The sequence below is a fragment of the Camelus bactrianus genome, chromosome 20, assembly GCF_048773025.1.
Source record: "Camelus bactrianus isolate YW-2024 breed Bactrian camel chromosome 20, ASM4877302v1, whole genome shotgun sequence".
NCBI classification, from domain to species: domain Eukaryota; kingdom Metazoa; phylum Chordata; class Mammalia; order Artiodactyla; family Camelidae; genus Camelus; species Camelus bactrianus.
In genome coordinates, this window is record NC_133558.1 from 32,420,773 (window position 1) to 32,436,620 (window position 15,848).

The 15,848-nt window shown below is 40.1% G+C and overlaps 1 long non-coding RNA gene across 2 annotated transcripts in view; it reads right to left on the bottom strand.

Moving 5' to 3' along the window:
* The window catches only part of LOC141574246 (uncharacterized), a 335,328-nt gene that overhangs the window by 178,837 nt on the left and 140,643 nt on the right, over nt 1-15,848 (bottom strand). The window lies entirely within an intron of this gene.

Sequence of the window (15,848 nt, forward strand, 5' to 3'; positions counted from 1 at the left end):
TTGATCCTTATTACTTATTCAATTCCAGCTCTACTTCCTCTCAGAAGCCTTTCCAGCTCACCCTAAACCACTTAATTACTCCTATTCCTTAGCTGTTAAAACACATTTTGCCTCAGTCTCCAACTTGGCATTAATTATATTAAGACCTTGCATTGACTTTCAAGTATACGTTATATTCCAAGGAAGAACAGAACGGGCTGACAGCAGGGCTGTCCCCTAGCGCCCCTCTATCTCACAAAGCCTTACGAAGACGAGGTCATTTGAACAAATGAGAACACGTTGTCTGAAAATGCAAACCTGAAGCCCATTTACTCCCACAATATTTCTCTCTTGCCCTACAGCCCACCTCTGCATTTAAGATATGTTCATACAAATCTTCTTAGAGATATAATCACTGTAATTTTCACTGGCTAGTCTCTTTGCTGGCCCAGCACGTAAGAGAATACTAACAGCCAGAGACATGAATGAAATTATTTCTCACTGAAGCCTTTCTGATCTAAGAGGAAATTTAAGACTTTGAAATAAGCAAAGGGGATTACTGAGTGCCCTTCCAGTGGGATGCGAGCGCCTCTGAAGATTATCTCACCCTATAGCATGCTGTCAAGTATGTTGTTTAAGAAGTTCCGTTGCTGCACGGTATTATATGTCACAGGTGTACAATATATAGCGACTCACAATGTTTGAAGGTTATACTCCATTTATAGTTACTAAAAATAGTAGCTCTATTCCCCTGTTGTACAATGTACCCTTTTTTTTTACATGTAACTGTTTGCCCTCTAAATCTTCCACCCTTATCTTGCCCCTCCTCCTTTCCCTCTCCCCACTGGTAACCACTAGCTAGTTCTGTTTCTTTTTTGTTATATTCACTAGCCTGTTTTATTTTTTAGATTGCACCTATAAGTGAGATCATACAGCATTTGTCTTTCTCATGTCTGACTTACTTCACTGAGCACAGCGCCCTCCACGTAAATCCATGTGGCTGCAGAACGCAAAAGCTCACTTTTCCATGGCTGTGTAGTACTCCACTGTATACATACACCACAACTCCTCTGTCCACAGGAGGGGACCCAGTAATACACTGAGTTTTTATATAAGGGGCCAGACATCTCAGACGTGGCATGTCACGTCATGTGACTTGAGAAAAGTGTGAAAGGGCGCCTCGGGTGAGCAACTGGAGTGGGCCAGGGCGCGCTGGAGGCTCCTGCTCAAATATTCCCTTTCACAAAGACTGTTCTTTCTATTTTGTCTTAGGGCTTCCATTCCAAATAAATTCCAACTTCAACTTATCTAAATACAACTTTTGAGTATTTCCTTCATCGGCTGAATAATATTCATTGGTCTCTTTCCACCTGCCCTAAAAGATTATCTTTCAAATCTGCAAGCATGGCAAACTCTCTTTATTTGAATGCTCTTTCCTTCTGTAGCCTATACAACTCCTGCTTATTTTTCACAACCCAGTTGCAATTTCACTTATTAAATAAATCCTTGTCTATTGCCCCAGGCAGTGCGTCCCTTCCTTCCGAGGATTCCTGAAACACGGTGCGCCTATATCTTGAGATGACTGTGAGGATGAAATATAAAAATGCATGTGAAAGAACTCTGGGGGAAATGTGTATTGTATACATATAAGCAGAAGCAAATCTCCTCACAACGAATAAGACAGTATTTTGGCCCCGGGCAAGGAAAGGTGCGACGATGGCAATTTTGTTTTCAGAGGCACTGAGCAGAGGGTAGACCCTAAGCAAGGTGTGAGGAGAGAGATAAATACCGTCCAACTCAGACCCCTCCAGGCCACAGCTGCCCGATGGAAACGTAATGTTGGCCGCCAACATGAGCCACATGCATAATTTAACATTTCCTAGTGACCACATTTAAAAAGTAAAAATAAACAGGTGAAATTACGTATGATATATTAACTTAACTCAACAGCCAAAATACTGTTATTCCAACATATATATAAAATTTTCGACATATTTTACATTCTATATTTTGCACTAGCTCTTTGAAATCTGGTGTCTGTTTTACCCTCGCAGCACAACTCAGTCCTGACATTTCAAGGGCCCGGGAGGGACACGTGGCTTGTGGCCCCTGCGTTGGGACAGTGCAGCTCTGGTCTCGCAGGCACTGGCGGACAGAGTTAAGAGACACATACGATATTTCATTTGAAATATTGAATAGCACCACTATTCACTGAATAGCACCATCACCCCTAATGTGAGCGTGCTTGCCCGCATTTCAAAATAGCCCACTGCTGAAAAATTAGTTTCATGCACTTCCAGATTAATTTCTCAGAGTCACAGAACACGTTTCATCGTCTTTTAACTACCTTAACTCATCCTTTTCATGTCTTGAAAAGCTCAAATGTTCAAAATACACCGTTGCAGCCTCAGACATAGCCAGTACTGCAGCCCCTAGGCACATACGACTATTTAAGTGCAAATTAATTAAAATTAAATAAAATTGAAGGTCTAGTGTGTCAGTTGCACTAGCCATATTTCAATGTTCACAAGCTAGTGGCAACCAATCGGGCAGGGCACACAGGAACATTTCTGTCATCTCGGAAAGTTCTATGGGACAAAACTGCTGCAGACAGTTGTAGCACAAATTAGCTAATGATACAGTAAATTTAGAGCCTGGTAAGTTTTTGGGTTTTTTTTTTAACCTAGATTTGCTATTTTTTTTAAATTTTGGAAAGGAACATTTACATTTTAAATGTGTTTTCAGTGGCTTCTCTAAAAGACATAAATTGGCTTATAGAACATGGACTTTTCTGGCTTCCCCTGTAATAGTCTGTTGGTGTTGCCACAAGTTTATTTAATTAATTTGTAAATCGTATTGAGAACTCTGCTCCCCAACTGCGATGAATCTGCCACTTCCATTAGCATGACAAGTTTTAAAAAATCATTTTTTAAGAATCCCGACAGAGCAGTAGGTGAGAAGTTGCAGTGGGTCAACATCTTGAATTTGATTTACTTCTTGCTTTTTTTCTCCTGAATTTAGTTCAACTTTAATTGTCTCAACACCTGCTTTAATTTCCTTTTTAATCGTTCTCTATACCATTAGCAAGACTCTACCCCAAACCCGCTAGAAGGTATTTGTTGCTTTTATTGCTTTATCTTCTCACAATAGAGCTCCCTTACGGCCTAATTGTTAGACTCTATTATTTTCCACCAAGTTTAAATTCATCACAGTCACTGTGACTGAGAAATGAGACCACCTGAAATTGATGCTGGACTGTTTTGAATGGGGAACACGTTGTGGCCATGACGTACCCTGCCAGGTTCGTCAGGATCAACTTTTCTGTATGTGAAAATACTGTAACATGACATATTTGCGTCATTTGCAACAATGCTCTGTGGCCTGTTCACTTATTTTGCTCCTGCCCAGAGAGTCTTTCGAATACATTTCCTATTAACCATTTTCTATGTTAAATTATGTCCCTTTCCTTCTGATTAATTTTCACCTCGTATCCAAAGAGACAATGAATATCTCCACTGCCAGGAAAGTCTTTGAAAAACCTAAAAATGTAATGACAGACCAATGGAAAAAAAAAAAGTTTTTATAAACTATTTCAAGTGGTAATGATAAAAAGGAAGACTGAAATAGTCTGTCATTCATTTCTATCAACTCCATACGTAGTAGACCACTGACCTGTCTGGATTTTCTATTTTAGTAGTTTTATCATGGATAGATGCACATTTTCCCTTCTCTGTAATTGTAGACATACAGATGATTATGAGTAAGCGAAAAAAAACAAGGCAAATAAATTTTTTAAAAAACTTAAACAATGAAAAACAGAGAAGCTGTGACCCAAATAGTGGTGCTGATCAGAACGAGCAAAATACCCAGACAGAAAATGGGCCCAACAGCATGTCATAAAGCAATGGCTTCATAATGTCCTGTTGGGCCAGCTGGCTGTGTGGACTCAACTATTTGACTCCTAGGGTATAAACATCAGGGCGTCCCTATGAATTATAATGAGATGCGACTAAACATAACCAAATTAATATAACGCACGCAAAGCACATGCGGAAGAGACAGAAAAGATACAGGAGCAGGTAGGTGGGGACTCGGGTTGGAGCAGTCCCACTGATCCAGCTCCACGCTGAGGCGGGGACCCCGCACAGTCAGGGTCTCCAGGGACATGAACCACCTTGAGGTCCTCACCTGCCTTGTGTCTCAGTCAAAAATCAACTGATCGTTAACCTAGAAAGTATAATGTTGACTGGCTTGAGACAGTATCTTTTCCTCTTAAAACTATAAATGTTACTCTGACTCAAGTAGTTGTATAAAGAAATATTTACATCACTCTCAGCATGTATGAAATAAATAGGAAAAAATGGAATCAACAAAATGTACCAATAATTAATAGAATAATTTGGTGCTATGTTAAATATAAGAACAATGGTGAGTTTTATAATCACTAAAATGATGTGTGTGTGTTTTAAAGATGTTTAAAGGCTTAAAAAAAAAAAAGTCACACAAAACCCTAAATGTGTTAGCGTGCCATTCTCAGTTTTAACCACATATTGCAATCATTTGGGAAAGGTGTAAAACTACTGACAAGTGGGAAAACTGAATCAAAATCTTTGGAGCTGAGGCCAGGGCTTCAGTGTTCCTTTGAAGCTTCCCCTACAATTCTACTGTGCAGTCAGGGACAAGAACCCCTTATTTAGAGGGATTTGACTATTTACGCTTGCAACGAATTTTTAAATGTTGAATAGTATTTGATTTGTAAGATGTACACTATACTGAGTTTGTTTATGGGTCTTAATGTAAAATTCTGAAAAAAAAATTACTAGATTGAGCATTAAACAAAATATAAATAGTAGAGAATGTGTGCCACACACAAAAGGCTCTTTAGAAGATTAAAAACTTCAGTCACGTGTCCAGGACACAATTGGAAACCTACCTGTCTTTTAGTCTGAGGTGCCTCCTCCTGTGATTTAAAGCCTTAAAACAAATTTCATAAGTAGATAAAATCACATAGACTGTATAGTACGGTTGATAGAGGCTGATGATAAATATAGATAGATAGATAATAGGCAGATGCTAGATACAGATCAAGTGTAAATTATTTTAGACAATAACTAAAAGTGGTTAATACTGGGTGACAGATTAAGAGTGGAAGCTGGATAAAAGAGCTTAAAAATCTCACCACATTCACTTTGATATTGTTCTTGCATGTTGCACTGTAACCGTGAGATTGATTAACTGAAAGTGGTGATACATTTTGGGCAGGAAACTCTCAAGCTGCCTTAAACATACTAAGAGGACACACTATTATGGACCAGGGGTGTGTCTGCACATGTGTTTATGATTCTGTGTGTGGATGTGTGTGCTGGGAAGATGGGAGTTCCGTTGAAATATCTGGACGGAAACCACCAAATGAGGAATTAGGGATAGTTAGAGTAGGAATGTAAATGAAAAAAGCCAAAGGAATGAAAACCAGTTGGTTGGGGAGATAATGCAGTAATCACAGTATTAGTATAATAGCATTTGTTGAAAAATTTGCTATAGTTCAGTCACTGAGCGGTGCAGAACGTGCTTTCAGAAATGGGATTTTCATATTAAGACAAGTAAGAAAGAGATGAAAAAGTGACCAGAATCAGGGACAATTGCAAAATGTGTTAGACAAGTGTTCAGCAGACATGAACAATTTAACTGGGCAGAGAAGCAAGTCAAACGAAATTAAACCTAAAACTTCCACAGGAAAGAACGCAGTTTCCACAGGGATCTTAGAACTGCGTGTGTGTGTGTGTGTGTGTGTGTGTGTGTGTGTGTGTGTGTGTGTGAGAGAGAGAGAGAGGCAGAGAGAAACAGCAAGAGAGCTCAAAAAGGCAGAGCTAGAAATAAGATATTTCAACAACAACAACAAAAGAAACTACAAGAGAAAAAAAAAGATGCCTTAAGAATCTTTATCTTTTAAACACATATGCCAAGTAAAGGAAGAAGAAACTGTATAATATACACAATGTGCAGGTGAAAAATGAACACTTTGTACCTGAAACAAATCCCAGAATAAAAATAGCTGTGTGCTGAACAAGATTCCAAATATTTTGTGCTGTAGAAGGTATTTAACCTTATAGAAGAAGCATGCTGGAAGAACTAAAAGGTCAAAATATTTTAAATTTACACAGTGAGTTGCTAAATCAAAACTAAGTACTTACTCATAAAGCTCTTTGATTTTTGTTCTGCTTTTATTAAGGGTAAAATGTTTGGAGACTTTGAACGTATTTTTATATTCTGTGGGATGGCAGGAAAATAAATTATTCAAAGCGGATATTGGTGCGAACCTCTGGCTGCTTGAGGGTACCCTGTTTCTCCACTAGGTAATTTCTGCTTTATTTGCCTTGTCTTTATGAAATATTTAACAGACGCATCAGAGCTTTTCTTGGTTGCTCGGTAATGAGTTTAGTAAATTTCCAAGCGGCTGGAGTAACATCTCATTATTTGAAAAGAGAGGGGTTGTGACAGTGGCATGAATGCCTTAATAACAAATCCATCACTTGTCATAGTTCACCCAACCTGAGAACATTTGTGAAAGACAAGAATCTTAGTTCCTTAGCTTTTTTGACATGAAGCTCAAGATATTTATAAGTGTTGAAGAGTTAGAATTTCAGAGTGCATCAGATTACCATCCCATCTCTCAAACAGAGAGAGCTTAATGCTATTTGGATTGTTTGGAAAAGGTAAGTGATTATAGAAAACTCACAGTTATATACACACACACACACACGCACACACACACACGCGTGCGCGCACACACACACACACACACAGAGTGAGTTAGTAGAAAAGAAACATTTTTTAACAAATCAGAATTAACTTTTTAAAGTATTTACTTTTTTAAGCAAATAGGGCTTCAAATAAATTTATTATTAATGTGCTCCTGGTATAATGTGACAAGAGTTCATTTATTATAACATGTTGGGAGATATTTTTTAATATTATTTTGCATCAGGATTAGTAAGTGGCCGAGAAAGTGTTTACATGTGTTTTGATGAGAGTTTAGCAGAGATTTCTTTAACCGTGGCTCATCGAGGGCTGTAGAACCAGACGATCTTGGCTGTGTTGAAGCTGAGCAAAGGTACAATTACTGGTTGCAATTCACAACCTACCACCTCTCTCTCCAAATCTGTCCTCTTGGCTCTCAGAGTTTTAAAATGAGACATGGAAAAATCCCCTGTGTGTTCCCTTCTGGTCTTTCCCCATTCCCCCACTACACCATCAGACATTGGTGATTACTATAAAAATAGCCAAAAACTGAAATATCACAGTTTTGTATTCCTAAGAAACTTCACCCTCCAAACATGTTATCTCTATTTAAGTAATTAAATAACTATACATAGATCAGTGGAAACTGAAGCTGGGCAAAATTATAAAAGCATATTTTAGGATATCCATTAACACTAGCAATATCTTAATTAAGCTGAGTGGAGGTTTGAACAAGGATAACCCCAAGTGCCTTAATCACAGACATTTTTTCTGTAGTTCAGCAAAACTTGAAAGCAAGAGAATCAAGGTTGAAAGTCCAAATAGTGTAGTAACTGATGATTATAGAGAGTTATTTTTTCCCTCCCAGTGTTGACAAAGTCAGTGAGCCTTTAACAGTAATAAAATAAATTAATGACAGAGTCTGTGATACGAATGTTAATAAAAGAAAAAAGTTTATCTCAGTATCTTCTTACACCACTTTTTATGAATACTAATTGATGAAAAACCAAAGCTTAGAAAAATAACAGCTTCTCATTTTGATTAGAGTTTAAGATAAACTCTAAACTGAGTTTATAGAATCATGATTCTTATATGCAGTTACATTTGATGGCAGAATGTTTTGCTACAACTTAAAATCATAATCATTATTTATTTATTCCTAGGCTGTCATTCAAAAAAAAAAAAACAAGATACATTTGATTTTTATCTTAACTTTTCAGTTGTTTTTCTCTTTTGAACTGAGAGGTTATTTATGGTTGCCTGGACCACATTTCTCTTAATGTAAAGTGAACTGAAATATCTGACCAGTAATGACAGGTGCCCTGATGAAGCCTAGAAACAGCAGATAAATAAGGGTCTGCTTTAGCCCTATTGTCATGAAACAAAGTCAAGTCAGAGCATTCAGGGGCTCTATTTACATGTGCTTTGGGGGAGGGAAAGGAACATGAATTTTGTCCTTCAAGGCTTGTCCTTTTCCTCTGTCTTGGGAGCAGAGAACGACTACTGTATCTCCAAAAGGAAAAAAAACAAAAGAAAACAAACACACACACACACACACACACAAAGATTGTTGGAGGTATGGGAAGTTATTCCCAGTGCGCAAGTAAGTTCAGGAAAGGCAGATTAAAAAAGCAAAGGTGATTCTTCAAAGTGGCAGACATTCTACAAAAAACCACACCCAGTTCTCTGACCTACACACACACACACACACACACACACACACACACACACACACACACAGAGGCAGTGGTGTGCTGACACTAGCTTGCATGGCTCACTAGACCAGATATTTTGCACACTGGTTGTTAAACTCTTGATAGTTTGAAATTGGCCACGATGAGAGTATGACTCAGAAATTGTCAACTGACACAAAAAAGGACTTTTTGTGTGTTGGTGAGCTAATTCAACAACACACCACTGCCTGTAGAGCCTTTATTTGCTGCTTTTTTGTCCTTTACTTTTTGTTCTTTAATCTTTTGCTTTGTTCCCTGGGGAAGAAAAGGATATAACTTACTTATTTGCTTCTATGACACCTTCCCTTCTTGATGGAGACAGAGAGACTCTATATATTTATTCATTCTCCTCATATCCCATCCCAACAGAGAAGACCCTTCCAACAGCAGATGGATCAATGACATTTCAACAAAACAGAATAACTGGCAGCCATGCACAGAGAGACACTTTGGCTACCAAGGGTCCTTTCCAACTTGGCATAAACTATATGAGGAGTAGAAAGTCTCAGGAAAAAGAGGAACATTCTTTTTGATCATATAGTCCCATTAATGCTTTCTATGGATCCAAATGAAAAAAAAAAAAAAGACTTGGCTAAATATGAGACCCAACTTCCTTTTCCCATTTTGCCTGGCTTCCCAGCTGGTACTTGTAATAGACTCTGTAGCAACAGCTGATAGTACGAACATTTGGAATCCTGAGAACCAGCTCTGCATGGGAGAAGATAATCAGGATGCAGACGTCGTTAAATGACACCTCTCCAAGGCTGGCTGGGCTCCTTAGTTCTACAGACTATTTCCCAGGATCATAATGACTAGAGGAACAAGAACGATGTAAAACTAAATCATCAGTGGATGTTTTACAGCTATGACCTATGTTTGCACAAATTGCAGTCAACCAAACATGCATCAGGATAACCACCCTAACTGCCGATTACCACGTGCCGGGCCTTCATGCTGCCCAGTACCTGTGCAGCACGTGACACTGCTCACCATCACATCCCTTGAAAAAACTTCCCTCCCTTGTCTTGAGAGCGATTCATTTTGTGCTTCCCCGCACCAGGGTTGATGGTCCCAGTTTTCCTGTGTTAGCTCTTATCTATTCACCCAGTAAGTGCTGCTTTGTCCTACGTTTACTTCTGTGACTTTGACCTTAATTGAACGATAGAGCTAAAGAGTCTAGTTCAGTGCCTTTCATGCAGTGCAACATAGAGAAAGGTCTTCTTCCCCCTGCTCCTCCAGCTCTCAGCAGGGCCACTGTCTTCCACGCTTTCCAACAGTGCCCTGTTAGGAGCCCTAAGATCTCTTTCTGCAGCCCTGAGCCCCAAACTCACAAAGCCCCAAACTCTTGGTTATTGTCTCTTAATCCTTCCCTGGAAAATCAAAATTCACCTTCTCAAAACTGAAAGCATTATCCCCAGTCCCTTGAAAGTTCTCTCCCTCCACTGTCCCCCATCTCGGGGAATGGAATCATATTTCACTTGTGATGAAAACAAGAAAGATTGGATTTATCTTTGATTCTCCCTCTTCTTCACTCAAAACTTCCAATTTATATTTAAATTCTGGCAATTTGATGTTCAGTATATCTCTTAAATTCTCCCTTTGATCTTTTTTCTTTTTCTATTACTACCCTCTGTCGGCTGTTACACTTCCCCTGGACCATGTTCACGGTGTGGTCTTCTCATTGCATTTTCTCAATCCATCACTTATGTTATTCCAACCCATCTGCTTCTTGCCATCAGAATTATATTTCCAGAATTCTCTCCAGATCCTTCCGCCCACTCTCAGATTCTTTCTATGGCCCTCCTGCCAACGGGAAGGCTTGCAGCGCACCGTGCACTGATCTTTTCAGCTTCATTTCCCTGAATCCCTCAGTCTCTCCAGGGATACCTGCATCTCTGCTGGCTCCTTTCAGAGCACTTCTGTTTCCTTGAATCTTTCTTCACATCGTCTCTGCATTCTGAAATGCCACTCACTGGACCACCTGATGAAATCCTTGCAAATTATTCAAAACCCAATCCCCAAACGTAGTTAAACCAACAGGACCTCCTTTCTGAGGAATTACCCAGCTGCCTTTCCCTGAATTCTTCTAGCCTGGTGTTTGGGACTTTAGAACCCTCTGTCATTCCCACCTCCTTTTGTTGTTGTTCATCTTTTGTTTCTGCCATTATATGTCAGCTCACCATGTTTCCTATTCTATCACATTTGAATGACAAAATTAAATTCATTTCTGTGTATCCAACACATTTCAAACACCTGATATATAAGAGGCACTAAATAAATTATAGCTGAATAAATGTATTGCATATGTATTGCAAGTAAGTAATTGGTCCAGTTTGGGGGTTCTGTTGCTGACTGTTTTTGGAATGCATTCCCTTGTTTTATGTTTTACGAGAGAATTTGAAGATACACCCTGGCTTCTATGACCCCTGGTGAGAAGCTATTTGAATACTGAAAACAAATTTGCTTTAATTAGCCTTACTATTCTGTCTCTTATTTAGAAGATGAGCTGAAAATACACTCTTTTGAAGTAATTTTTGTACTTTTTTGTGAGATACCCTATTAGGAACAGACTGGAATTCAAATCTTACAGGTAGAATATATTATTAATCACTGCCTCCATTTATTTTACAGTTTTCCCAGTTTTCTTTGAATGGCCAAAGAGCACACCCAGTATATCTGAGGGGGAAGAGTAGAAATTTTTAAAAACTCAATCTATTGATCATAATAACAAGCACACACTATGTGCCAGTCAATATTCTGTTTACTTTATATAAATTAGCATGTTTAACTTTCACAACAACCCCTTGTGGTACGTACTATTAATACACCCATTTTACAGAGAAAGACACTGAGGCACAGGACTTGCCCAAAACACAGAACCCGTCAGCATTTGAGCAGAATGTGAACCCAGGCGCACTGATTCCACCTCTCATGGTCTTTTGGCTGTCCTACAAGCCTTTCATTAACAGATGCAACTCATATGCAAAAAGTAAGTAAAAAGCCAAATAAAGCAGGAGGTGAGTTGAGGTTTAAGGAGTTCAGCAGAAAGGCAAGAGAAGGTGCACTTAATTTTGACTGACGTCAGAAACTGATGCAGAGAGGAGAGGGCCACTTGGACGCACTCATCTGCGAGCAGGGCTCTGACACGCCGCCGCTTTAAGGGCAGGTCAGGGCTCCGTGGATCACCTTTCTTTGCACTCTATGCTTCTCCCCACCCGACAAAGTCAGCAGTTTCCACTTCCTTCTATCTGTGCCATCGTCTCAGTATCACAGACCCTCCCACACTCTCCCCACGACTGCAGAGTAGAATTGCATCAGTACGTGTTAAGCAGTTTACATCAGGATGTGTACGCCCTTAGCTTTATAACAAAATGCTACTCCCCGAGCATTTCTTTCTTTTTTTTTTTTTTTACTATTTTATTTATTATTGTTATTTAACTATTTTATTTTGGCAGGGGGAGGTAATCAGCTTTGTTTGTTTATAGAGGAGGTGCTGGGGGTTGAACCCAGAACCCTGTACACACTAGACATACGCTCTACCACTTGAGCTACACCCTCCCCACCCTCACCTAGCATTTCTGAACTCAGAGGGTTGTCAGCAGATGATTGGCGGGCAGCCCAGTACGCAGGCCCTTTCACAGAGTCGCGTAGCAACCCTGCCTCTGCCTCCCAAAGAAACACTCTTACTCATGGTTTTCTGGACAAATGTCAGCTTTGAGTGCACACTGCTCAAATCCTAAAAATTCTGAGGTGAGATCTTTTATTATAGCTTTGTTAAATGATAAGTAATGATATTCAAGCCACACACACAAGCATTTGCTGATTCATTTATTTTAGCTAGAATCTAAAACTACTTTTCTTTTACTAAATCTCCCAAAGATCACTAACCCTTTGCCTTTCTCTGCCTGCAATTACGTGAAAAAGAAAAAGCACAGATGTCCTCTAAGCCGATCTTTTAAGCTGTGTAAACAGTAAAATTGGTTCACATTTTATTTAATCAGTACAAATCAGAACATTTTTGGAGGAGGGATAAAGAGATGATGTTTTGAGCTGTTTAGATCTCTTCCTCCTCCCTCCCCATCATTTCACAAACCTCTCACCTATAATCAGTGCACAGGTGGAATCTCAGGTCCAGTATTAAGTAATTCACTAAATTTAAAAAAAAATCTGATCTGCAAAACTCTTGAGTCATTAAGAGAAAAGAAAACGGAGAAAATATGTTGCACTTTCTAGGTAACTCTTCATCAACTGAAATGATGACTGATTTGCAGTATCTTTTGAAATGCTGGAAGCATTTTCTACATCCCTCAATGTATCAAATACCAGTGTGGTTGAAACTCTTCCAAGGGCTGTATCTGAAGGGCCCCTCACTCTTCCCCCTCCACTGACTCCCACAAAAGGAAAACTGTCTTTAAAATGTAATTACCTTTCTTATTAGAGGCAATGAAATATTTACTAAAAATACTCTAAAGGATTTCCGTCAAGCACCTTGACTCCCACTTGCTAAGAGTTTGTGGTTAAGCAGATGAGCCCTCGAGCCTCAGTCTTCCTCATCCGTAGCATGGACGGATGACTGATGTCCTACGGAAAGCATTCAGCAGCAGCGTGCCTGCCTGTTGAGTTTGTGTAACTTAGACCACCAGTCTAGCAACAGGAGTCTATGGAGGTAGGTGAAATAATCATCAAATGAGTTTGTTGTGAGAATTACACAAGTTGAGATACAAACTTAATGGAATAACGCCTGGCCAATACTAATGGCTCAACATTAATTACTTTGCTTACAATGCCGCCATTATTTCCCAGTTAGAAAATAAGGTGTTACTCGCCCTATGACAAACAAGTAGAATTTTTTCCCTAATTCCCCTTATATCCCCAAACCTTCCTTACTTCCTTGTTAGAAGTTACAACTAAGGCCTTACTAGGCAGTGAGGTTCCTGCAGGAAAGGCTATTTTTCTGATCACCCTTGTATTCCTTCTGCTTGCAAGACCATTTGGGAGGTCTTTACCCTTGGTCGTTGTTATATTTGGCAAATGTTTATTTGAGATAAGGGCTGGGTTCCTGGAGGTAGGAGAGAAAGGACAAAATAAGAGCTGTCAAGACTGGCATCGCTTTGAAGGGTTGGCATTAAAAATCAAACTTCATCGATTTTGCATTTTGCCAACATGCAAGCGGCCGAGGAGAGAGTGTGGGGGAGTGTCTCTGCGGGCCTGTGGACAGAGGGCTGGACCTGGCATTTAAACATTTTTTAGCCCAAGGCAGATTTGTGGGGCACTATACATTGTTTCCTCTCTGCATCTGGGAAAACAATTAGTCTGTAAACTGCAAGCCAAGATACCAGTCCTCCTTGCCATTTCTTTTGTCTTTTTTACTGTGTTTATTTATTTTTTGAAGCTGCCTTGTATTCAGCCTTCCTCTGGGCTCAGTAACAACAGGAGCCAATATGCGGGCTGTGCCCCTGTTCCTCGGAGGTTTCCAGAGATCGAACAGGACCCTGAGCTAGTGGACTCAATTTTAATAACATGACCAAATCAAGCAAAGGAAAAAATTCAAGCTCCACTGACTTGCATAGCTGCGCCTCAGGCCAAGACAAGACATACCCATCAGAGATGACTTGCTACCCAAGACTGAAGGAAGAATAGAATCAAATAACAACTGCAATCATGGCATTTAGTGCAGTGGTAAGAGGTTCCATTCGAGTGCACTGATCTACCCAGGGGTAACCCTTTTCCAAAGGGTAGCCAGTTATAAATCTTCCTGACAAACCTGGTCATCAACTCCAAATTCCAATCACTGGGTAGAGGTTTTATGCGAGCCCGCAGTGAGTGACACTTCAGGGCACAGGGCCTATGTTAATATGCTTAAGATTTTTCACACCATATTCTCTGCACATCGTTCGATTTTCTTTGCCAACTGCAGTCAGTATTTCTTTCCATGAACAAAAGTGTTGACGTGCATTTGTCTATTACAATGTATTAACATTCACTTTAACTCACATAGTGTGTGAATCATCACGACAATTCTATGAAGTGGGAAGGGCTGGCATTACTATCCCACGTGCTCAGATGCGTGACTGAAACTCAGAGTTATCAATGCATGAGAAGTAACTCAGCCTAAATTTGACATCTTTGCTCTTTCCAGTCCTGTGTTCCTTCCAACTTCAGTTTTGCCCTCAGCATTGCTCTAAACAGTCAGTCTCCCTGTCCTGGCCACCTTCCTTCTCCATTCTCCACATCTACTATAGTAAAAATGCATTACTTTCCCCACACCTCAAAGATCTCATTCTTCTCAACAAGGTTGTCACCTGCATAAAAAAATTAGGGCTTCCAGGCATGAACAACCTCCATTTCCCATTTTATCATTCATCGACACCCACATGCACATGCCTTTTACTTTCATTGCAAGAGAAGTGTGCACCTTTCGCATTAACCAATTCTTCTGTCTGTGCCTCTAATTGGTTCCCTTGTGTCAGCTGCCATTCTCTCTCTCCTCTTCCTTGTTTCTGTCACAGTGTGAGCTTCCCCAGCAAGAGACTGAGGCTCTGGATGTGGCTCTGGGAGCCTGCGGACCAGCACCGTCAGGGGCGACACAGGCGGGACTAAGCAGTGTGAGGGGTCCAATGGCAACGTGGTGGCAGCAGAGCTCAGCACAGCCTACAGGAGCATCCTAGAATGCGTCCTAGAATCAATAGCTTTCAGACCTTTAATATGTCCTCCCTCTTAACATTCCTACTGCAACAAGATTCTTCCTTTGTTTTCATGTGCTCAGAGGTTGTGCTTTTGTCATTAACTCCAAACTGCTGCTGTCCTAATTCCAACTCCAGTTACACAAAACATCTCACATCAGAATGTCGAAAGCCATCACTGTCCTGCTAACAAACATTCCCCAGAATGACCTCCAGCAGCACCTGCTCCTCTGTTATGGGCGGCTTCCCATCCTAGCCATCAGTCGCAGACTCATTAGCCTGCATCTCAGGCAAAGGGAAGTCGTCACCCTGTGACTCTTCCTTTTACTCCTGACATTAGTTTTTCGTTTTATGCCAGCACAAGGATCATACTCCATCACTAAATTTTTTTCAGCCAAGACTCAGTTTTTTGGGGTTTTTTTCCCTGTAGAACACCACAGTGTGATGACACTATTTCTTCTCGCGTGGGTCAGGACAGGATGTAACAAAAATGTCTTTTGAGTCAGTGTTTTCTACTCCTGAGAATCACAGGAATACTTGTCACATGTGAAGTTCCAGCAGAGACCTGACACCACGGAGCACACATAATATGCTATTAGGTAAAGAGCTACGTATTAACCAAAAATGAAACAACAAGGCATTAAAAATACAGTATCAAAATCACAGCAAACAAACCAATGACTAGATGCTCCTGAGTTGAACGTACACAAATTAA